Raw genomic sequence first — 23,310 nt, forward strand, 5'->3', positions numbered from 1 at the left:
TATACAGGGAACCAGCTGTCTTCTGCTTCGGGGACCAGTGCACGAGCGGCGCGGGCGGGGCGCGCGAGCCCGAGCCCGCGGACGAGCGCTCTCTCCTTATTGGTTCCTATCAGAAATGGGCGGGGCGAAGGCGGGACCTGGAGGAGCCTGAGGCGCTTCCCCATTGGTCCAAACGGGAGGGTTGGGGCGGGGCAGTTAGCAGCTTAGGCTGCGCGTTCTCCTGAGAGAGAGGGCGGGGTGGAAGGTTTCGATTAGTTGTCGCCGCCGCTGGGGAAGGTAAAGCGGCGACTGCGGCCTCGGGAGCTGTGGGACCCTGGCAGGAGGTGGGGATCTCGGCGGGGTGAGTAGACGCGCCGCCACCCGCCCGCCAAGCCTACTTGTCCTCATTCGGCCCCGCGCCCACCCAGCATCTCCTGAGAGAGGGGACCCACCCGGTCCCCCCGGGCAGACGTGAGACGGGGAGGTGGCGCGGGTCCCCCCAGAATGGGGCGACGCGGCGAGGGCACCCCAATCTGGAGTGGCTCCTCCTCAGCGCCCCATTGCGCCGCTGGAGGGGCTTCCCCGGCGAGGAGCTGGGGATGTATTTTGGGGTGTAGAGAGACGGGAGGGTGTGAGGAGGGGCGGCGGGTCGAGGCCGCCCCGTGGGGCTCCCCTCAGCGGCGGGTCTGCTGCATCCCCGCCCCGCCGGCCCCGCGGCCCGAGCTCCCCAGGGCTTGCGGCGAGGGAAGCCCCTTCCCGCCGGCGCTGAGGAGGAGCCTGCGCGCCGGAGCCCCCCGCCCGAGTTCCGTGGGAGTCCGGGACCCGCCGGGGACTGCGAGCTGCGGCCCCGGCCCTGCTGACCTTGGTCGCCTGCGAGGGTGGGCGAGCGACCCTCCGCCTGCCCCGCGGTTCCTCCAGCTTCCCCCGAACAAGTTTCAGGCGTCGTTATGAAGTTCAAGACTAGCATAGTGGGGAGAAGCAGAAATTGGCCCCTTCCCAGACCTTCGTACCCTTTGGACCCTCATAGAAATTAAATCCTGGGGTTTGGAACCATTTCCCAGAACGAACAGGTTCTTCTCGCATTGAGACGTTCTGTGCCCACGTTGGGGGAAAAAATAACCTGAACGTATTTCAGTGTAAAGGCAGATCTTCTTTGAGGGTTTTGTTTTTCGCTTCACTTGAGTGTTAAAGCACAGATGCCTGAAAAAGAAAAGCCTGACCTTAGTATCTCCACAGTGAGATTAGACGGATGCTGTGATATTTAAGTAGTTGCAGATCAGTGTTCTGTTAACACAATCTATTTTAATTGACTGAAATTTAAGCTGATTTTAGAAAGTATTGCAGACACGGAATAATTTCTTTCCGTGCATCTGAATTAGGTTTGTTTGGATGTAATGGTTTATGTAGTTAATGTAAAGGATTACACAAATTAATTTGTCCGGGAGCATTTGACCGAAACAGGAGACATAAATATGTATAGAATAGAATTATTGCTTTAGGTAACATCTGCTGGAACATTTCCAGGTTGTTCCTTTCTTGCTGTAGGGTTACAAAAGAAGGCATCTTTACCGAGGCTATTCGGAATTATTTGTGAATGACATTTAGGTGTAAATTTGTTTTTAATTTCTTTAAGTGTTTTAAAATATTTTATTCATAAAATGTGAAGAGTTGAAGGAGGGGTAGTATAATCTTACATTTAACAACCCAGTTACGATCATTAATAATACATTTTTTAAAAAGGTGTGCCTGTTTTCGACAACATGATAGTTGAGTACCTTAGCAATCCTTTTAATTTCTTTATTAAGAGTACTATTTTAGGTTTGAGCATTTTTGGCGTTGACACTGGAACGGGAGTAAGGAAGCCTGCAGCAGTATTACCAGTTTGACACCACCAGTGGGTGTTTCTGTTGACAAATGCAGAGAAGAGAACATTTGGGAAGGAAATCTTTTTTCTAAGGGTGGGGGGTGGGCGAGTGGGGGACGGAGCCAGAAGAGAGAAGCTGTAGAAGAACTAAAGCTGCCAGCACAGTGTATGCTGAGCATTTCACAAGTACAAGGAAACCTAATTAGGATAAAAAAAATTCAGTTTGACTGTATTAAATAATAGAGCTCCAAAAGAGGCATGCTAAATAAAGTTAATCATTACAAGAGTGTTAAATAATCTACCATTTCAGAGGGGTTGGAGGGTCTTCAACTGTCAAATCCCTTTGAATTGTCTTGCCTTTTAACCTAATCAATGCAAGGATTAATTTGATATATATGTATATATAGAAAACAGTTTAGTATTCTAATTTTGCTTATTTAGCAAGTTTTCTGAGCCTAATTTTTTTAAAAACAAAATTTGGTATATCAAAAAAAATAATTAGAGGGACTTCCCTGGCGGTCCAGTGGGTAAGACTCTGCGCTCCCAATGCAGGGGGCCCGGGTTCGATCCCTTGTCAGGGTACTAGATCCCACATGCTGTAACGAAAGATCCCCCGAGCCACAACTAAGACCCGGCGCAGCCAAATAAATAAATATTTTTTAAAAATTAGAAATAAGCATTCTTTCTCCAGAGAGGATTCCTTTTTTTTTTTTCCTGCTCAGATTTATAATTTATTCATGATTTAGGGGTTTGTGGTAGGGATTTTTTACCCCTTTATCTCAGGTTTTTGATTTTCTACTTATGCAAGTTCCCTGGGCTAAATGTGCCATTATTTTCATTGTAATTTTCTTGGAGTCATTTAAATCGGAGTGTGGTAGCGACAGTATTCCCTGGGGTTTTAAAAGAAAAGGCTCCCATTGAGGGAAATTGCAGGGCCATCTCGCATAGATGAGTAATAGAAGGTTGACTGATTGCGAATCAGATGTATTCTGTTCCAAATGTGCTGCATGGAGTTAAGGCAGTCTCATTTAATAACAACCAGATTTTACTTGGTATTTCTGCTTTGAAGGTGCGGTATTGTTACAAAACGAAATACAGAGGTGGAGACATTTCGTCAAGTATGCCTTCCCACCGCCGCCCGCACCCACCCCCCAGCCTTGCTTCACCACTGTGTCTTAAGAATCTGTGAGAGACGCTTTCAACAATAGTTGCATTGTTGGAAATGACAGTGGCTTCTGTTGCAGAAATTCAACTTTTCATTTTGATTTATGTTTCAAGTTAATTTATGGTAGAAAATTCCAGTATATCTGAGAATATGGCTGTGGAATTTGTAAGGAGGCGAGCAGAGAAAAGAAGCCTTCTTCAGTGTGTCTGTTAAAAGTTCACCTTTTTTTTCCCCTTTTTATTTTGATAACTTTGGTGGTTATCTCCTTTATTTCTAATACATGTTAGAGGGTATGTTAACATAGTACTTCATTTTTGGCTGTTAGTGTGGGGATATGACTTTTTCATGTAATAAATTGATGTCAAGTAATAACAGAAGGCATTTAAGAACAAACGAATCCACATACTTAGATACAAAATGTGAGGGGAATCCTTTAGGTAACGCTTAATTTTGGTACAAGGATAGCAGAATTCGAAGTATTAAGTCACTTTTTAAGTAGAAAAGACTGTTTACTCAGAATTTGATAATTTTAGCTTCTAAAGTTTTAATTTTTGGCAACATTGAATTTCTTGATAGAGACAGAGGTCGAACCTCAAAGGTTCTTATCATCTGATGATGAAGTCAGTTGGGTCACATATTTCAACTTGAGAAAATAATGTAATTGAAAGACTATATTTAAACTTTCTGTTTGGGAGGGTTTTCCAATTTACTTTCTATCTTAAATTCAACATTAGAACTCTTTTGTTGGCGATGCATCACTTACTTTAGTGTTTGGATTTAAATTCTTGATAGTTTCTAGAATGTTTCCTTTATATAGAGCAGTGCTTGGAAGACTGGATTATTCAAAGATCTGGCCTCATTTCTCATTCAAGTTTGTACAGTTACTTCTTAATACTGTGTGATATGAACTTGGGTACAATTCTGTCAGTGGGAAATGAAAGCTGTGAGTGAGGACCTTCCACCTAAAGAGCCTGCTAACATTTAGACAATTCAGATTTGGGAATTAACAGAAAATTATTTATTAGGTTAAAAGGACTTAACCCATTCAAGTCTTTGGAATTGATTGTCAGCATCTTGAATTAAGCTCTTAGAAACATTTGTGTTTGAGATAGTTCTCATTAGGGTCAAGTTTTGGGTGTGGTCTCTTTTGGGCAGTCTTCTCTATAATAATTAAATTCTAATATTCTATTTATTCAGCCTTACTGAATACCAGGTACTATGGCAAATAATTTATTTGCATGAATATATGTGTGTATGTGTGTTCTCACAACATTCCTGTGAGGTAGATGTTTTTCTTATTTCCCGTATACACTTGACCAAATGGGCTGAGGGAGAGAAAATATTTTACCCAGATTACCTAGCTAGTCAGTAGCTGAGGCAAAACTTTCATTGAAACCGGTATGACTTGAACATGTGCTCTTCAAAACTATGCTTTCTGCTTCTCTTTAGAAATCTGATTTCCCAAACATGTTTTGAGCTCCTACTGTACATCACTCCTGGGGTGGTTACTGGAGGTATAAATATGCCTCCTGGAGTTCATAGGCTACATTGGCAAGGCTGCCTGACCTTTAGTCACATGGGAGGCTGGACTCAGATCCATCAGCACTGATGGATAGGACAACTGCAAGTTCAGACTTTTCTAAGAGGGTCATTAGTTCTGTTTCTTCATAAATGAAGGTTGTACATAATTATTTACACTCAAATGAGGTAGCTGTTTCTAATTAACCACTTGGTATTTCATGTTTCTTCATGTTCCATTTTAACTTTTGACTGACTTTGATTAAATTTGCTACACTAATAAAGGCTGTGAAGATATTCCTTGAATTCAATTTTGTGGTTTAGATGCACTCTTGAAGTAAAATGGCAGCCATTACAATCTGCAGATGGGTATCTCTTTTGTAATTGTAATGACTTCAGTAAAATAAAATTTGGAGGTGAAGTCTACAGAGATATGTTATTGATGTTGCTTAACACTATGTAGGAGTTGCAGTCTGACAAAATTTTTCTACTTGCAAGTAGAATTTTCTGTTACTTATAGCCTCTTATGGGTGTGTGTGTTTTTAAACAAGACCCATCCTTAAGAGAGCTACAGTTGCTTAGCCCAAAGGAACCCCCAGAGGTCCATGTTAGGGAGGAAAAGGACTTAACATCTTATTCTGTAATTGGTGAGAATCACTTTTGCCAGTTATTAAAGTTAGAAAGGAGTGATGAATATTGTAGAACCTCAGGGCTGGAAATCACCTCGGCCAAAGCAGGACAGTTGTTCTACCAAGATGGGAGCTATACAGAAGTGCTGTGGATTTCTTTACCAAGTATGGGTTTTGAATATGCATTTTTAACAGTTTTATTGAGGTATGCTTTACATACCATAAAATTCATGTTTTAACCGTACCATTCATTGATTTTTTTTTTTTTTGTAGATTTATGGAGCTGTGTAACCATCACTACAATCCAATTTTAGAACATTTCCATCACCCCAAAAAGATCTCACCGGCCAACACGCATTTTTTTAACCTTATTTACTTGCTTCCACCTAGATCCTTTTATCATTAGACACTTGTAAACGAAATCATGTAGATCTTAAAAGATATGTCTTTTAAAAATACCTTCTTACATGTATTACAATTTCTTAGCACTTTTTGTATATTCAAAAGTTTTTGCCTAAACATAATATGTAGCAGAATATAAAGGACAGTACTGCAACTGCCATCCATTACCTTGTCTTTGTGGTTTTGATTTGATTCTGTTTTGATCTTTTTTAAACTGGCAAATAAAATACAGTGCTCTTAGTGATATGTTGGAAAAGCAGAAATAAGAAATCAAGGTAAAAGTAATATAATTATTGGGCAAGAAAAAATTCCTTTAGGATTTAAGACCAAGGGCAAAATAATTGGTTTTCTTGATTTTAAGCCAATAACATTGTGCATTTTATTGTTTGAGCTCTAATCCCCCTTGAGAGATCCATGCCTACGGTGCATGCCAGAGAGCAGGCTTCATTAAATTCAGGTATGCAAACGCATTGTCTACTTTTTGCAGTACTTCAGACTGGATTGTTGGGAGATTTAGAAATAGTTTAACCTGCAAGGTACTGTAGCTGCTTTTCCCTGCCTGCATCGTTTTTTTTAGTTACCCTGAAGGGTAGGCAGGGGAGTTAAAACTCCCTTGGGAACGAGTTGTACAGGATGGGATGAATTCCACCCGTTTGGTTCCCAGGTGCTCTTTGCTCCCTGTTCTGCATGTGTAGATGGACACTGCTGATAGGATAGCTTGGGGATGTTATTTTTTGGGTACACATAATAGAGGAATGCAGTTGTTTGGTTGGAAGTAAAGTGTTTTGGAAACAAACTTTCATTGCTTTTAGATGAACATTTCTCTATGGAAAGTGACACAAGTGCCAGGCAGGTAAATCAATACCTCCTTGTGTGGTAGGTTGTGTCTGGATTTTTTTAAAAAATAAATTTATTTATTTATTTATTTTTGGCTGTGTTGGGTTTTCCTTGCTGCGCGCGGGCTTTCTGTAGTTGATGCGAGCGGGGGCTACTCTTCGTTGTGGTGCGCCGGCTTCTTATTGCGGTGGCTTCTCTTGTTGTGGAGCACAGGCTCTAAACGTGTGGGCTTCAGTAGTTGTGGCACACGGGCTCAGTAGTTGTGGCTCACGGGCTCTAGAGCGCAGGCTCAGTAGTTGTGGCGCACGGGCTTAGTTGCTCCACGGCATGTGGGATCTTCCCAGACCAGGGCTTGAACCCCTGTCCTCTGCATCGGCAGGCGGATTCTTAACCACTGCATGACCAGGGAAGCCTGTGTTTGGATTTTTAATAACAAACAGAAAGGACACAGCACTGCTCTGATAATAATAGTTTACTGTAAATTCAATCATAACTGGCTTGAAATAATTTTACTTTGAAAAAAAACCTGTTTAATTGCTATGGCTATGTGATTCTGTTGTTACTTTGTGTTCTTTGTTAAGAGAAAGGCCTAATATCAAATAGAAACAAATGAAGAGCTTTCTGACTTTGATTTAGAGGGAAATAGTGATTTCGAAAGTAACAACTTTGGTTTCTGGAAGTTAGTTAACAAAACATATGGATGAATACATTATGTTTTTTGCTTGTTTGTTTTTAAGACTGCTTTAAATTATTTTAGGTAAGTTGCAGTGTTAGATCTCAGTTTTAGATTTGGTACTATGCCTAAAGATTAGGTTCTTGGCAGTGTAAAATCATATTATGATAATCAGATTAAGCGCACACACACACACACACACACACACGCACGCGCGCGTGAGGAAGATGTGGCAGATAAAAAACGGTGATAAGTAACAGCTGAAGAACAACTTACTGACTTGGATTTGCCCAATTACCCTGATATTGGCCAAGAGTAGTAGAAACTAGTTTCCTGATGAATAGAATCTTTCAGAGATTACGAAAGCTGGTTCAGATGTGACACATCCTAGAATTTATCCACAAACTCCACCCTGGTTTGTGAGCCAATGGTGGATGTTTTAACTTTAATCGCTAGTAATTATTACTGGTAATATTACCACTAAAATTTAAGATTAGCATTGCAAACGAAAAGAAAAAGTTTTATTTTAATTGTTAGTAATTGAAAATAGTTGAGGTAGAACAAAAACTAATTTTGTGCAAATTGGTGTTTCATAATTTATTTCTTTTTAAAGTAACCTGTCCTATATCCTGAGAATCTGTCCTTCATTTAGCAAATACTTATTGAGTGTCTACGGTGTACCAAACTGTGATAGAGGCTGGATAGAGTGATACATCAAAGGGAAGTAGGCCCTCAAAGAATTTATAGGCTTGAAATGGAGGCAGAGGAGAAGTACCAGGCGCTAACAGGGTAGGGGGATCTGCCATGTGGGGAGCAGGTAGGAAGGGCACGCTGAGGAGGTAACATTAAGTGGGACCTGAAGGATGAGAAGGGCATGGTTTAGTTGGAGAAATAAGTTTTCGTGGCAGAAAGTGCAAATGCCCTCAGGCAACTTGAGAGAAATAGAGGCTTTTGAAAAACTGAACCTTTTAAAGAACTGAAAGAAATCCGAAATGGCTGGAAAGTAGAGAAGCAGGTGATGACGCAGAAGTAGGCAGGGGCCAGGTCTTGAAAAGGCTTAGTAGGCCATCTGCTGGGTTTTTGAACTTGTCCTAAGTCTCCTGGGAAGCTATTGAAGGTTTTAAGCAGAAATGTGACATGAAATGAAATGCCGCAAAAAACAAGAGTTTTAGCTCAATGGAACCTTGATGATTTACCAAAAAGGTCATAATCCCTGCAAGGTAGAATATTCTTTCCTCATCTCATTAAAAATTTTGCAACTGCCTTCTTGGTTGATTGTCATTTGTGATACTCTTTCCATTGTTTTTATAGAAATTACCTTCAGTTTTCTAAAGGCTCCTTCTTTTATCCTTCACCAGTCTGTTAACCTTATATAGGAATGTCATTTCTATTTATAACTGAGTTAAAATTTTTTTCTAACAGTTTTAGCTCTCTTCCATATTTAAACTTAAAACTCTTCACTGGTTTTTTTTTCCCCCAGACATCTTTAATCTGCTCAAGGTTTTAATGAAACATTTCATTAAATATCAATATTAAATTTGCTTTATTCTTTTCTTTCCCTAAATACAGTGTCTTATGTCTAGTTTAATATTTGTCAGCATTTATGCTATTTCATATTTTATGAAATCTCATTTGAGCACGTACAGTGTTTTTAGAGAATTTTGTTAATAATGTTTAGAATCACTAATCTTTAGCAGGAGTACCATTTTCAAATCTGGTTCACATTCTGTGGTTTTACCATCTTTTATATTAAACTAGTCTCTGTTGAGCATCTTACTTTCAAGTGAGCTTATGTATATAAAAGTGCTCCACAGGTTTTACTTTATATATCCTGATTTGTTTCTTTCTCCTTCTACAGTATGTATCCCTACATGCTCAGTTCATTTTTGGAAATCTTCAGCCACGCTAAGTTTTTCTTGCTTTGATGACTGAACAAGCATTCATTCAGGGCTTCCTTGGTGTAAAGTGGTTAGTTTGTGTCAGTATAGAATGCCATTGTGCACTTCCCCTCCATGTATACAAAGAATAACCACAGCATCACCTCCTTCTTCAAATATTTCCTTTGAAATCTACATTTTGATGCAGTCTCTAACTTAGCTCACTTTGGCCTTGAGTTCTGAGACTTTTCTGAACCATTTTATACCTGCTCTGTATTCTTTCCTTGTTGATTTTTTTTTTTCCTTGTGCTGGTAACTTGAAGAATTTACAGTGGTTTTGTGTCGTTACTATTTTCACTTCCTATCCAGCCCAGGACATTTATTTTTAAAGAGTTGCCTCATTTTAGAGTTTGATGTTTTTGTGCTAGTGGTTTCTCTACCATCCACAGTGACTGCCCTTGATTTGGAGTTGTGCTTTCCAGTCTTGTCCCTCTGTGCAGGGTTGGTAAAGGAAGGCCATACTTGTCTTTCTTTGACTCACTTTATGATGAGGTGATGATTTGGGTATCTTGGTGTCACTGTGATGGTAGGTGGTGGAGATACAAAGCCAAGCTGTGGTGGTGTGCCCTTTTATGGAGTTTGTATTCCAGCAGAAGAGGCCAAAAGCAATGACTAAAGAACAGGATGATATGTACATTTAGATGGAAATACAGGGTGCTGGTACTGTAGGCCAGAAGAGGTGCACTTAACGCAGACCTAAGGGGACTGGGGAAAGTAATGATTCCTGAGCATTTGTGAAGAGTCTTAAAGGAGGCCCAGAATGTCAGGTGGAGGGAAGGGGTTTTCTGGTAGAAGGTGTATTCAAACACACGGATCTAAAAGCATATAAAGCTGGGTGAATAGCAAGAAATGACGTGGATTTATATATTGCATGCCTTGCTTTGATGCTTTGACCCCAGCGACATCCCAGGACCTTGGTTTTCTTTCTTTATGGCCATTTGGCTTTTTTCTGTTCATTTTCACTTTTACCTGAGAGTATACATAGGAAATAAAGCCAGGAGTTTAAATAGGGGTGGACCTTTGGTAAAATGGATAAGCAGATGGTATCAGTTTTCTACTGTAAGCTCCCTGGAGGCATTGAGTGTTGCCTGTTGTCGCCTGAGCATCTAGTGCATTGCCTGGCACAGAGGAAATGCTCAGTAAATATTTCTCTTATGAAAGGTGCCTTTTTTCCTGACTCCCATCTCCTCCTGTCAATGCCTTTTTCCTTGTTTAGTGGTTTCTCTTCTCTGTCAGTTACCTGTCTAGTGGATCTTCCTCTCTGCTCGTCCTATAGACGTGCTTGTCCTGTAGGTCTAGTCACTGGTCTCGGACATAGTTGTGTTATAATTGGATCCGTGTTGATGTATAACTAGGTGCTAATGGCTCCCTCTGTGAGACTCCTCAAACTTCTGTCAACATTTACAGTGTGGTAGATGAAGGGGAAGCCGAAGTTTATAAATATAAGAATGATATTTCTTTGAATTTTTTCATGATTTGTTGCATGAATTCATAGAAGTGCTGAGTTCTGTTCCATAATAAGCTCTTGTGTGTGTGTGCATATGTGTGTTTGTATATATCTGCATTGTACTTTACTTAACATTAAACAAAACCAACATTCTGTGAAGATGTTTGCTTATTTATTATGTGGCTTCACCCCCAACCCCCATCACTGCTTAGGTCCCTCAGATTGGGAAGCTAGTTTTAAATGTGTTACCACATTGAGGTAAAATATGTGTCTTACAGAAAGGCTCTCTAGGATGCAATGATTTCACCAAAGAATCTACCGTACACTAACAGTTGGTTAGTTAGATGGAGGGCTTTTAAAAAAATTATTTATTTTATTTTTAGATGCTGTAGTAGACTTTTAAGTATCCTCTCTACATTTTGGTAATTTCTCATATTATAGGTCCCACTTTCCCAGAAAACTCATCCCCAGTCTCTTTTACAGCTAGGATACAGGCTTGTGACCTAGGTTTGACCAGTCATTTACACAGAGTGAGACTTGTATATAGAAGTGAGCATTGTGAGGTGGCCATCATGTGTAGTTGAATTGATGACCTGGTGATCATGTTGACAGAGGTGTTTGGTGGGGGCAGAGCTTATGGAATTCAGTCTCAAGTGGTGTTGGTGCTCAGCGGTGATAATCATTTTTGTTTGTTTTTTTTGTTTGTTTTTATCTCCCTATTCTCTGATCATCTGGAATTTGTGTTAGATGTCTTATATTAACTTTGGAATATTTTCAGCCATTATCTCTCCAAATATTTCTTTTGTCCCATTCTCTCTTCTATTTCTGTGATTCCAGTTACCAGTATGTTAGAACCTTTGATATTGTCCCACACCTCTTGAATGTCCTGTTTTGTTTTGTTCTGTTTTTCACTCTTTTTTCTCAGTGTTTTCGGTCAGGGTAATTTCTACTGACATCTTCAAGTTCACTGATTCTTTCCCTGACTGAGTTGAGTCTACTGAAGAGCCCATTGAAGGCATTCTTCATTTTTCTTAACTGTATTTTTAATTTTTAGCACTTTCATTGTATTCTTTCTTATAGTTTCCATCTCTCTGCTGAGTTACCAATCTGATTTTTCATGTTCCCCTTTTGGGTTAGAGCTCGAAACATGTTACTCATAGTATTTTAACTTTGATTCTAGATATTTCCAACATCTGATTCTGCGTCTAGTTCTGACATGTTCTTTGTCTTTTCTGAGTGTTGTTTTTTCTCTGCTTTTTGTTATGCCTTGTGATTTTTTTTTTATTGTAACACTGACTTATTTTGTAGAACAGTAGAAACTGAGGTGCAAAAATTTTTTTTCACTTTGAAAGCAGTCACTGTTTAAAAACTGACCAGATTACAAAAATAATCATGGTAGATACCTTAGTTTATCCTTCTAATAAGCCTGTTGATCTGGTCTTCCCTGTTGCCAGCATCTCTACATTCTAATGGGTGGTCTTTTTCTTTGTTCCGCCTCATGGAGAAGACAGTTTGAAGGGCCACGGGAAGTTGTTTGCTTCTTTGAAACGTTTTCCAACAGTATAGATCTCGTGAATCAGATCCTCCATGCAGATAATGCCATATTTACAAAGAGATCCAGCAATCAACACGTTATCTGTCAGGGCAATTCACTTGTTGATTTTGCCATAACCATGCTTGTAGATCAATTCATTTACTGACTTCAGGTTTGGATACCCCCATGCAATATATGGTTCCACAATTCTCAGCATGTTAATTGAAGCCTGTTGAGCTTCACATGGGTGCCATTGAAGATCTGACGGAGGTGGAGAAGCCGCAACACCTTTTGGACCTTTGGGCTCACGCCACTAATATCTCTGATCCTGATGACAAATGCCAATTTGGGCTCTGCAGGTACATAGAAGTTGCTGGCTTTTCTTGTCATCCTCACTATTCAAATCTCAGTTCTGTACATCTGCCTGTATTCCTTGTGATAGTGCTTAGCTTTTTCATAGATAAGCTTCCTCCTTGCCTTTCAAAGCATCTTCTGGGCATACTTCTTTCTCAGGCTCTTGATCTTAAGCTCTGCGAAATTCTTTTGCATTTTCTTAAGGGTTTCTGGCACAGCAGGAACCTTTTTTTAATTGTCTCTTGCACCCTCCATGGTTCTAGCTGGGAAAGAGCTGAGGTGCATAATTTTCATGTCTGTAAATGGGCACATCTTTCCCTGTGCTAGGCCTTTGGTTCAGGAATTTGAGTTAATCTAGTTTGGAGTTGGGCTGGTTTTAAGTTTGGTTGTTGCTGTGGTTACTCTCAGTATACCTCAGGCTTCAAATTCTCTGATTAGGGTGGGAGTTGGTTTATTTTATTGTGTCGGGTCTTCCTTCAGGACTGTGACTTAGGGTCTCCTTACATGCTCTTGATCTCCTCCTGTCCCTCTGCCAGTGGTATTATGCTGTTTCCTTGTTATTGGAAGTAGGTTAGCTTAGAGGTGGGGAGTGATGGTGGGGTGTGGTCTTTTGTTCTGATGAAACCTCAGGCTTAGGCCTGCATCAACGTCCCAAGGTCATGCCCGTACCCTAGCTATTGTTGTGGGCTCAGTGTGGAGTCCTGCCCCTCTCCCAGAGTAGGGTGCCCACCCCTTCCTCCGGCTGTAGTGAGTTTTCACCAGTGCTTTAAGGGTAGAAGCACTTACTGGCCTTTCTTTCACAGATAAAGGTTTTTCTTCCCTAGTGGACGTGGGAGGGAAGGATCTGGGTGTACATCTTGCTCCTGAGACACTGCTGCAGTTCCCTTCCCTCAAGTCTGCATCACAGTGGGCACTCCTCAGGGCTCTTTCTGTGAGTGCTTGGTGGCGTTGGTGAAGGAAGATCCTGCAGAAGGCTGGGGTCTCCCCTATTTCTGTGACCTCCATTGGTTTCACACTGTTCCTTCAGCAAGCCACATCGGGCTTCAGCAAGCAATATCGATTTGCTTTTTATTCTAGCTGAACTCTTGTCAGTGGCCACTTGCAGTCTACCCTAGGTGAGCACAAGGTTGTCTCCTCTCTCCTTGCAGGCCCTTCCTCTCCGAAGATTTTGAGCCAGTTGGTTGTTCTCTGATGGCTTTCAAGAAAGTCATGAATTTGAAATTAGTACAGCTCTTTTTTATTGTAAGGGCGGGCAGCTCCGTTCCTTCCAGCTTTCTTATTCCAGGATGGAAGACAGAAGTTTGGTTACCCTTAGAATTTTAACATGCGCATTTAACTAAGTCAAAGCTTACTTATTATTCCTATCCTCCCAAATAAGACAGAGATTTTAGAATGGCTTACTTTTGAACCCTCATCCCCTCTTCCATGTTAGTTATTTATGCTTTGGTTTTGTCTTGTTGAAACCACCTTAAGTTTGTGAAATAGTGAATATTTACTCATCAACATGTTTTCAGTTTTCTTTGCTCACCATTCTTTATTCACCCCATTTCTTCCTTTTGGGTTTAGTTTTCTTCTTTATAAAGAATGTTCTTAAGTAGTTCTTTCACTAAAGGCCTATTAGTAGTAAACATGGTCTTGGTGTTTCTGAAAGTGTCTTCACTTTTTCTCTTGAATGATTGTTGAGCTGGATACAGAATTTATGTTGACAATTGATAATGTTATTCTCTTGTCTTTTGACAAGTTTTGTTTGTTAATGAGAAGGCTTTAGTCAGTTCAGGTGTAATTTCTTTGTAGGTAAGTAATTATCTTTTCTTTTGGGCTACCTTTAAGATTTTTTCCTTGTTTTTGACCTTTTGCAGTTTCTTTGCGATACCTCTAGATGTGGATTTGTTTTTATTTTTCCTGCTTTTTATTGGTGTACACCATCAGCCTGAAAACTCATGACGCCTTAAATTGTGGGAAAAAATTTTAGCCATTATCTTTTAAAATAATGCTTCTCCATTTTCCATTTCTGGAACCCTTATCGAGATATATGTTGGAGTTTTTCATTGTGTTGCTTAAAGTTTCTTTAATATTTTCTGTTTTTACTTCTGGGTGATTTCCTGACATCTACCTTACAATTCACTAATTTCTGTTTAGCTGTGTCTAGTCTATTGGTTAATCCATTTATTGAAAATTTTCACTGAAAACATTTGACTATATTTTTAAATGTAAAAATTTCTGTGTTTTCTTTCAAGTCTACTTTTAAATTTTCATAAGGACATTTTCTTTTCTTTGAACATTTAAAAATATAGTTATGTTTGTCTCCTTTGGATTATTTTCTTAGCTGTAGTTCTTGAGAAATGAAATCTTCCATTTGTCTTCCCTCCAAGTTTTTCTTATTTCTTTGTGTGGTTTGCAACATTTGACAATTTGGGAATTGTTTGCCTGTGCCTGGCTTGTGGGATGCTCCTTTGGATAGTTTTGCATTTGTCTCTGATGGGACCCTTTGAGTTCACTGCTCCTGGAGAGGTTTTGATCTGTTCTCAGGTGATGGGTTTCTGACATCTGGAGAATGATGTGAATTTGGACTTCATATCTGTGGTAGAGCAAAGACTTGGGTTTTCCGTTTTGCTTTGCTCACTCCTACACACAGCCCTGGGCTGCTGTGTGTAGCTTTTCTTTTTTCTTATTTATCCAAGGGCAACCCTTTGTATTTCATAGCTTTATGTTGACGGTTCACTTCCAGCTTCTTTCTCATGCACAGACTTGAGGTATCTCCAGTTTCCTGGTCTCATAATCATTTGAGTTTGCAGCCCTTGGTTTAGAGGGCGGGAGTGAGCAGGCCTTTGTCCTATGAAGAATCTCATTTAATAAGGTCTTGTCTTTGCAGCCACTCCTTTCTATTTTACTGTTCCTGTAGGCCAGGAAGTAGTTTATCCAGTTAAGAACCAGGAAGTAGTTGCAACAACAGGCATCCTCTAACTTGAACAGATTATTTACTGAAAGTTCATTTACATATCACTTATGTTCATCACAGTTCTCATTATCTGATAGGAACTATGTTATTTTTAAAAAATGGGTTACCTTCCCAGGTACCCCTCAGGAGTCTAGTCTTTCCATGATGCAGTTGAAATTCGTATAGACTTGTGAGCTCTTTGGGACTGTAATCAGTACATAGGTGATTTCTGTGGGGAGATGCATTTTAACATTCTCAGAGCAAGAAGGGAGTATGTGGTTTCCAAACTCTGTTGGTCTTCTCTGGGGTGACCTGCCAGGACTGGTCCCCATTAACTGTTACAAACCCTAGCCACTGTTCTCAAGCCTGCCACTAAATCATCACCACGCATACTCAGCACATAACCTCGTCTCCACTCCGTTGAGAATATCGAGGGCCTTCTGGCTGATATTCTCCAGTTTCTGGCACCATCTGTAAATTTATCACTCCCTGTCTCCCTAGAGCTGTCCTTGCCCCTGTCTCTGAGAATGAGGTGCTTCTGCTGCTGTTTGAGGCCAGTTCCTTGCCCCGTGCCTTCAGCTTTGGTGCCGCTGCTTTGGCAGTCTTTTTTCATCAGTTATTCCCCCTCTTTCTCCCCATCCTGTATCCCAGTGGTTCTCAACTGGGAGTGACTTTGCCCCCCAGGGGACATTTGGCAATGTCTGGAAACGTTTTTGGTTGTCACAACTGGCGTGGTGGTATGTGTGCCACTGGCACCTAATGGGTAGAGAGGCCAGGGATGCTGCTAAACACTTTACAATGCACAGCATAGCCCCCAACAGCAAAGAATGACCTGGTTCAAACTGTCAGTGGTGCTGAGGATCAGTAACCTTGCTCTATCCTTAGAGTCTCCCTTTTGATTTTTTAATTTTTCTCTGCCCATTATCTTATTCCTAAGGTTCTCGTCCTAGAAAACCTTCCCTGAACCAGTTGTCCACTCCTCTCTTAGCTACCTAACCTCTCCTCTTCCTTCTAAACATCTGGGTGTGGTCTATACATAGTCTATCCATTTCTCATCCACTTCTCACACTTCAGCTCGATCTCTGACTTCCCAGTCTCACATTACTTAAACTGTTTTTGCTGAGATCTCCCGTAACGTCTTGTTTGTTGTGTCTAGTGGATTCATTCAGTCCTAATTTTACTTGACATTTCTGTTGCACCTGACACTGTTAGTCACTGTCTCCTTGAAGCAGTGTGTTTCCTTTGCATCCTTGTTCTCCATGTCTTTCTCTTACACTTTTTTCTCTGCATTCTCTGTGGGCTTGTCTCGATCCACTTACTCCGTACACACTACTGTTACCTGGGCTTGACTTCTTGGCCAAGTATTATCCTAGGTCATTGTCTCAGTTACACCCAGAGTTTCAGTTCTACTTACATGCAGATGTATTTCTAAATTTCTAAATTCTTTCCTGTTTTTTCACTATATGCCTTCAGACTCATTCTTAATAACCTGCTGGAAAGCTACACCTGACTATTCTACAGGAACCTTATACTCAGGATGTCTAATATGAAGTACAGCATACTTTCCTCAAACTTGCTCTTCCTCCTTAATTAAAAAAAAAAAAAAAACTCTGTTAATGGTTCCACTATCCACCGAGGCTCCTAAGGTGGATAGTTGGGTCTTATCCAACTCAGATATATTATCTACAGTTGCTAGTATGATATAAAACATGATTTTGATCATGAAACTGATCTGCTTGAAAGCCTGCAGTGGTGCTCTGTTGCTGACAAGAGAAGGAGAAAGTTAGGAGAAAGTCTGATTTCCTTTTATCTGGCTCATCAGGCTCTCCTTGGTGTGTTCTCTGCATGCCTACCTCTCCAGCCGCACGTCCTTTCCTTCTTTGCCTCAAACACTGCGCTCTCCAGCATGTAGAGTTCTCCATAAAATTGTTTCAAACTTGGTATCTTTGCTTATGCTGTCTCCTTTGTGTGGAACGCAGCGTCTACTGTAGACTGTGTGGGTTGCTAGCTCTCTGGTTGGTGGGACTCCCTATTCCTCATGGAAGCTGCAGTTAATTGACATCTTTCCCTACTTCTCTGGCCTCAGTGTTACTGAGGAGTATTCCATGTCTGAACCATCATTTTGGAGAGCCACGACTGGGTAAATGCTGGCATCAGTCCTACTGAAAGAAGATAGGGAGTGGGCACAGGTAGAGGTGTTTCACAGCTCTTCAGTTATGTGGTTTACTATTAAGCCATTTCTTTTCTTAGTCCCAGTCTTAACCTTCTTCATAGCTCCTTGGAATTCCTCACAGATCTGTCTGCTGTGAGCCCTCCTATATTCTCAGGGCTGCTCTGGGTTTATTTTTATATTTCTTTTGCCTATTTCAGGGGGTTTTAGGGTGGGAGGAAAGGTAAACGCATGTGTCTGGTTAGCCATTTTAAAGCAGAACTACAGTGCCTTATACTACATGTGGTTTCTCATTTTTCTCTGTTGTAGACATCATGGCAAAGAATGTCCTTTTTTTTTTTTAATTTTCATTTAAATTTTTGTCCACACCGCGTGGCTTGTGATCTTAGTTCCCCGACCAGGGATTGAACCTGCGCCCTCCGCAGTGAAAAACGCAGCGTCCTAACCACTGGACCGCCAGGGAATTCCCGAATGGTTTTTAAAGTGAATTCTTGTGTACATCTTTGATCCTTTTCTTAGGACACTAGTCTTTTCTTAGGACACTAGTCTTTTTTTTTTTTGTAAAATATTTATTTATTTAGGCTGTGCTGGATCTTAGTTGTGGCACGCGGGATCTTTGTTGCGGCATGCAGGATCTTTTTTTTAGTTGCAGTGTGCGGACTTGTTAGTTGCGGCATGCATGTGGGATCTAGTTCCCCAACCTGGGATCGAACCCAGTCCCCCTGCATTGGGAGTGTGGAGTCTTACCCACTGGACCACCAGGGAAGTCCCTGGAACACTAGTCTTATATCCCCCTTTGAGGATCACCGGGGGTGATGATAGATGACACTGATGGGAGTGTGCCATACCTGTGAAGGGTGTACAGGGAACACTGCTGGTTCACCTAAAGGAAAGGTTGCAAGTTAAAAATGTTTATTATTTTGGCCATTCTGGTCTGCAATATTGTTTTTTGTTGGATTTAAAAAATTACTTGTAAGATTAAATATTTACAAAATTTATTATTTTGGTCATTTGTATTTTTCTGTGTACATTTTCTTTTCATGTTAATAAATTTTTTTTTTAAATACTCTTGTAGTGTTCACTCGATTCTTTCCCTTTAACATGAAATGAGCAAATGCTGCCAAATGTAAGGTCCATTGCTCATATTTTTTTTTTTTTTAGTTTGAATTTGTTATGATCTGATTCTTCGAAAATGAAAATCCACTCCTGGTTTTGTGGTTTAATACCTCACAAGGTGGCTGTGAAAATTAAATGAAATAACATCGATGAGGTGCCCAACACAGTAGTTGGTATGTAATAGGCAGCAGTAAATATTAGTTCCTTTTGTGCAGTCTTTCTCCTTTGTCAGATTATTAAAATAACTGCAGTACAACATACCTGAGAGAGAGGGAAAGAAAGAAATCATCATATGTATTTACTGAACCCTTGTTAAATGAAGGGCAGTAAGCCAAATACCTTGAGGGATGCAGAGATGTTTAAGCAGCTTCCTGTCCAGGGGTAAACATTAGCTTACTATACATATCTTTACCTTTCTAGGCTTTTTTTTTTTTTTAAACCATGCTCTTCCAAAAACCTTTCGATCTTTAAACTGTGTTATTTTATTTAAGCACAGAACACTTTAAAGGTTGGTGTGCCACATTTAATCCATTACGTTTCTGGGAGAATAGTTATTAGCTCCATTTTATACGTGGGGGCCCTGAAGGGTGTTCTGCCCAGCTTCTGGCTGGGGTAAAAATAGGATATGTTGGGATGTAGAAGAATGCTAACGACTGTATTTCCAGCCTCAGGAAGTGCCGAATAAATATTTGTTGAATGAATGAATCATCTTTTATTAAATGATATGTTAAGCCCACTCCTAAATCGCATCTCTGCTTCTTACTGTTTTACTTTTCCCCTTTTATATTTTATGCTGTGAAAGTGGTTAAATCAGCTTTAAAATTCAATGGTTGGTACACAAGACATTGCAAGTTGGAAGACAAACGCTACTCTGTTTTAGTCGTAATGAAAAAAGGCTTTGAGAGGAGGAGATTCTGTGCTGATCTGATTTATTTTTCCAATTTAATTTTTTGCCCTGGTGCTGATTCTTTGCAAGACCACCTTTCTGGTTCCTGTAACAGCTACAAGGGGCTTCCCAAGTTTGGGGCTAGGGTAAATGGCCCAATTCGTTGCACTCTAAGGATGACTCTGCTGTGAACAGTCAGGTTTTTCATATAATCTCTAGTAAAGAAGGAAAAATTAGCAATTATAGTTAGGCTCTGGAGATTTGAGAGGGACACTTTTTAATGGATGAACTAGCAGATATACAAACTTTAATGGAATAAGTGATTAACATCTCAGAGTTTGCTATGTATTTAGCTTTCTGTAGTTGGTTGGCTTGGATAGTGAAATAAGGGTTCTTAGTAAAAATGATAAGACCCTGGAAAGGATTGGTGGTGGGACGTCCATGGACTTACTGCAGAGTAGTGTTAACACATGCATCTTCTTCACTCTGCACATGGAATATTCCATGTATTTATTTATTTATTTGACATCTTTATTGGAGTATAATTGCTTTACAATGTTGTGTTAGTTTCTGCTGTATAACAAAGTGAATCAGCTACATGTATACATATATCCCCATATCCCCTCCCTCTTGCGTCTCCCTCCCACCCTCCCTATCCCACCCGTCTAGGGGATCACAAAGCACTGAGCTGATCTCCCTGTGCTATGCGGCTGCTTCCCACTAGCTATCTATTTTACATTTGGTAGTGTATATATGTCCATGCCACTCTCTCACTTCGCCCCAGCTTACCCTTCCCCCTCCCCGTGTCCTCAAGTCCATTCTCTACGTCTGCATCTTTATTCGTTTCCTGCCCCTAGGTTCATCAGAACCCTTTTTTTTTTTTAGATTCCATATATATGTGTTAGCACATGGTATTTGTTTTTCTCCTTCTGACTTACTTCACTCTGTATGACAGACTCTAGGTTCATCCAGCTCACTACAAATAACTCAATTTCATTTCGTTTTATGGCTGAGTAATAAATATTCCATTGTATATATGTGCCGCATCTTCTTTATCCCTTCATCTGTCGATGGACACTTAGGTTGCTTCCATGTCCTGGCTATTGTAAACAGTGCTGCAATGAACATTGTGGTACATGACTCTTTTTGAATTATGGTTTTCTCAGGGTATATGCCCAGTAGTGGGATTGCTGGGTCATGTGGTAGTTCTATTTTTAGTTTTTTAAGGAACCTCCATACTGTTCTCCATAGTGGCTGTATCAATTTACATTCCCACCAACAGTGCAAGAGGGTTCCCTTTTCTCCACACCCTCTCCAGCATTTATTGTTTGTAGATTTGAACACTCCATTTAGTCTTAAGCTTGCTAAATTCATTTATTTTTACAAATGTTATGGATAGACCTGTTCATCGCATTTTTGGTTTTCCCACTCCATTTTTCTACTTAGGATGCATTCAGTGAGGCTTACAGACCACTATTGTCTTGTAAAATAATGTCATAGGTAAAAATATGCCTTTGGGGGTTGAAAAAAACCTTGGTTTGATTCTGGCCTTGATACTTCCTAGCTGTGTGACCAGGGACAAGGTACTAATGACTCTGGAACTGTTTTCTTATCTTTTAAAAATATTAGGATTAAATGTGATAACGTATGTAAAAATACTTAGCATCGCGCCAATGTATGGACGTGCTCCAAAAGCGTGGTTTTAAGCCCTGTGGCTTATCTGTTAAGGATATAGCATAATGGCTAAGTATGGGGATTCTGCAGCTTGACTGCCTGGGTTTGATCCAGTTCTGCCATTTACTGGCTCTTAGTCTCCTTATTGGTAAAATGAAGTTTCTGGTAGTAAAGGACCATAAAGGGTTCTTGTGAGGATGAAACAAATTAATGTAAATAAAGCTGCTAGATCAGTGCTTAGCACAAAAGTGCTATTTATTTTAACTGTTGTTATTTTATCACATTTGAAAACCCGGTAGGCCACCAGATTTTATTTGAAATATTTTGTTCTACTGGAATTTTTTGCTTCTCTTTATGATTTCAAACTCCATGAGAGCAGGGCCCGGTCTGTTTTGTTCATTACTGTATTGCTAACATCTGGTATAGTGACTGCCATAGAGCAGTGGTCCACAACCTTTTTGGCACCAGGGACCAGTTTCGTGGAAGACAGTTTTTCCATGGGTGGGGTGGGGGGATGGTTCAGGCGGTAACGTGAGCGATGGGGGGGATGGTTGAGGTGGTAATGTGTAATGCAAGTGATGGGGAGCGCCTTTGCTCGCTTGCCCGCCACTCACCTCCTGCTGTGCGGCCCAGTTCCTAACAGGCCGTGGACCAGGGGCTTGGGGACCCCTGGCATAGAGTACTTATTCAGTAAACATTTGTGGAATGAATGAATAAATGGATGATGAATGTTCCATTTTCCTTGAATTGTGTTTGCCAATATTCTAACTCAAGTAGTTTTTTCATTGTTAAGTCCCTGTTTAAAAAAAAGAAATGTGTAATAAGACTTGTATAAGTTCCCAGTGTTTACAGATTGAAATCCAAGTTTCTTAGCTTTGCATTAAAAAACCTATGGAATCTAACTGTACCCAGGTTTCTTTTCTTTTAGAATGTGGAGTTTTGACCAGATATCTTTTTCTATCACATTTCAAGTGTATGAATCTCTGGGATGTGAATTAATTCACTGCATTGTTGCGATACCCAGTCACTGCAGTGGTAAACATAAGAGCACTTTGCAAGTTATACAATATTACTATCATCATTATTTATAGTAATCCTCAAGTGTTTTTAGTCCAGTTTTGCTGGAATATGCCCACCCCTTTTGCTCAGTCAACTGTAACCCCACCCATTTTTCCAGACCTAGTTCAAATCATCTTTCTTGTGTGAAACACAACCTCCCCACTCTAAAACAAGCACTCTTTTCTTTGAACATTTATAGCCACTGTGATCTGTATAGTTCATTTGGTAATCATGCATCTGAATCAGTTAATCTTGCCCTGTTGTCTTTTTTTTTTTTTTAAACATCTTTATTGAAGTATAATTGCCTTACAATGGTGTGTTAGCTTCTGCTTTATAACAAAGTGAATCAGTTATACACATACAATATGTTCCCATATCTCTTCCCTCTTGCATCTCCCTCCCTCCCACCCTCCCCATCCCACCCCTCCAGGTGGTCACAAAGCACCGAGCTGATCTCCCTGTGCTATGTGGCTGCTTCCCACTAGCTAGCTATCTATTTTACATTTGGTAGTGTATATATGTCCATGACACTCTCTTACCCTGTCGACACTCTCTTACCCTGTCTGCCCTGTTGTCTTGATGTATTAACTAGGATCTTGAAATGTTTAACTCTTAATGAAACCAGTAAGTTTATTGAACACCTGTATTACCCTTATGTCCGGGCACAGAGTTTTCATGTATTAATTTGGGTTTTCACAATTGAATTGTAAGATGCTGTTAAAACATAAACTGAGGCATGTAAAATTTTTGAGAGAAAAAAATCAATTTGAACTGGACAGTGCCAAGCAGGGAGTGTTAGGAGTGCTTGGCTGACAGGAGTCAGGGAAAAGTTTTATACAGAGAAGGTGTGGTGGCAAAGAAAGGAAATTATTTGATTGCCTGTAGCTTAAAGCCTAGTTGGCTGTCTGTGATTGGCTGTCCCTAGGATTTTTTTTTTAATTATTTATTTTTATTTATTTATTTTTGTCTGTGTTGGGTCTTCGTTTCTGCGCGAGGGCTTTCTCCAGTTGCGGCAAGCGGGAGCCACTCTTCATCGCGATGCGCGGGCCTCTCACTGTCGCGGCCTCTCTTGTTGCGGAGCACAGGCTCCAGATGCGCAGGCTCAGTAGTTGTGGCTCACGGGCCCAG

The 23,310-nt window shown here is 40.5% G+C and overlaps 1 protein-coding gene and 1 pseudogene across 2 annotated transcripts in view; one reads left to right on the top strand and one right to left on the bottom strand.

Moving 5' to 3' along the window:
• The first annotated feature begins 228 nt into the window (after positions 1-228).
• CDKL5 (cyclin dependent kinase like 5) overlaps positions 229-23,310 on the top strand; it is a 188,907-nt gene continuing 165,825 nt past the window's right edge. The window contains exon 1 of the mRNA XM_082375527.1: positions 229-340. The gene's annotated coding sequence lies outside the window, so the exon portion shown is untranslated. The remainder of the gene's footprint in view (positions 341-23,310) is intronic.
• On the bottom strand, positions 8,736-21,670 carry LOC309619919 (large ribosomal subunit protein uL30 pseudogene; annotated as a pseudogene). Its single transcript has one exon. The product of its transcript is annotated as a large ribosomal subunit protein uL30 pseudogene (transcript).

This window comes from Balaenoptera borealis, assembly GCF_965194805.1.
Source record: "Balaenoptera borealis genome assembly, chromosome: X".
Lineage (NCBI taxonomy): Eukaryota > Metazoa > Chordata > Mammalia > Artiodactyla > Balaenopteridae > Balaenoptera > Balaenoptera borealis.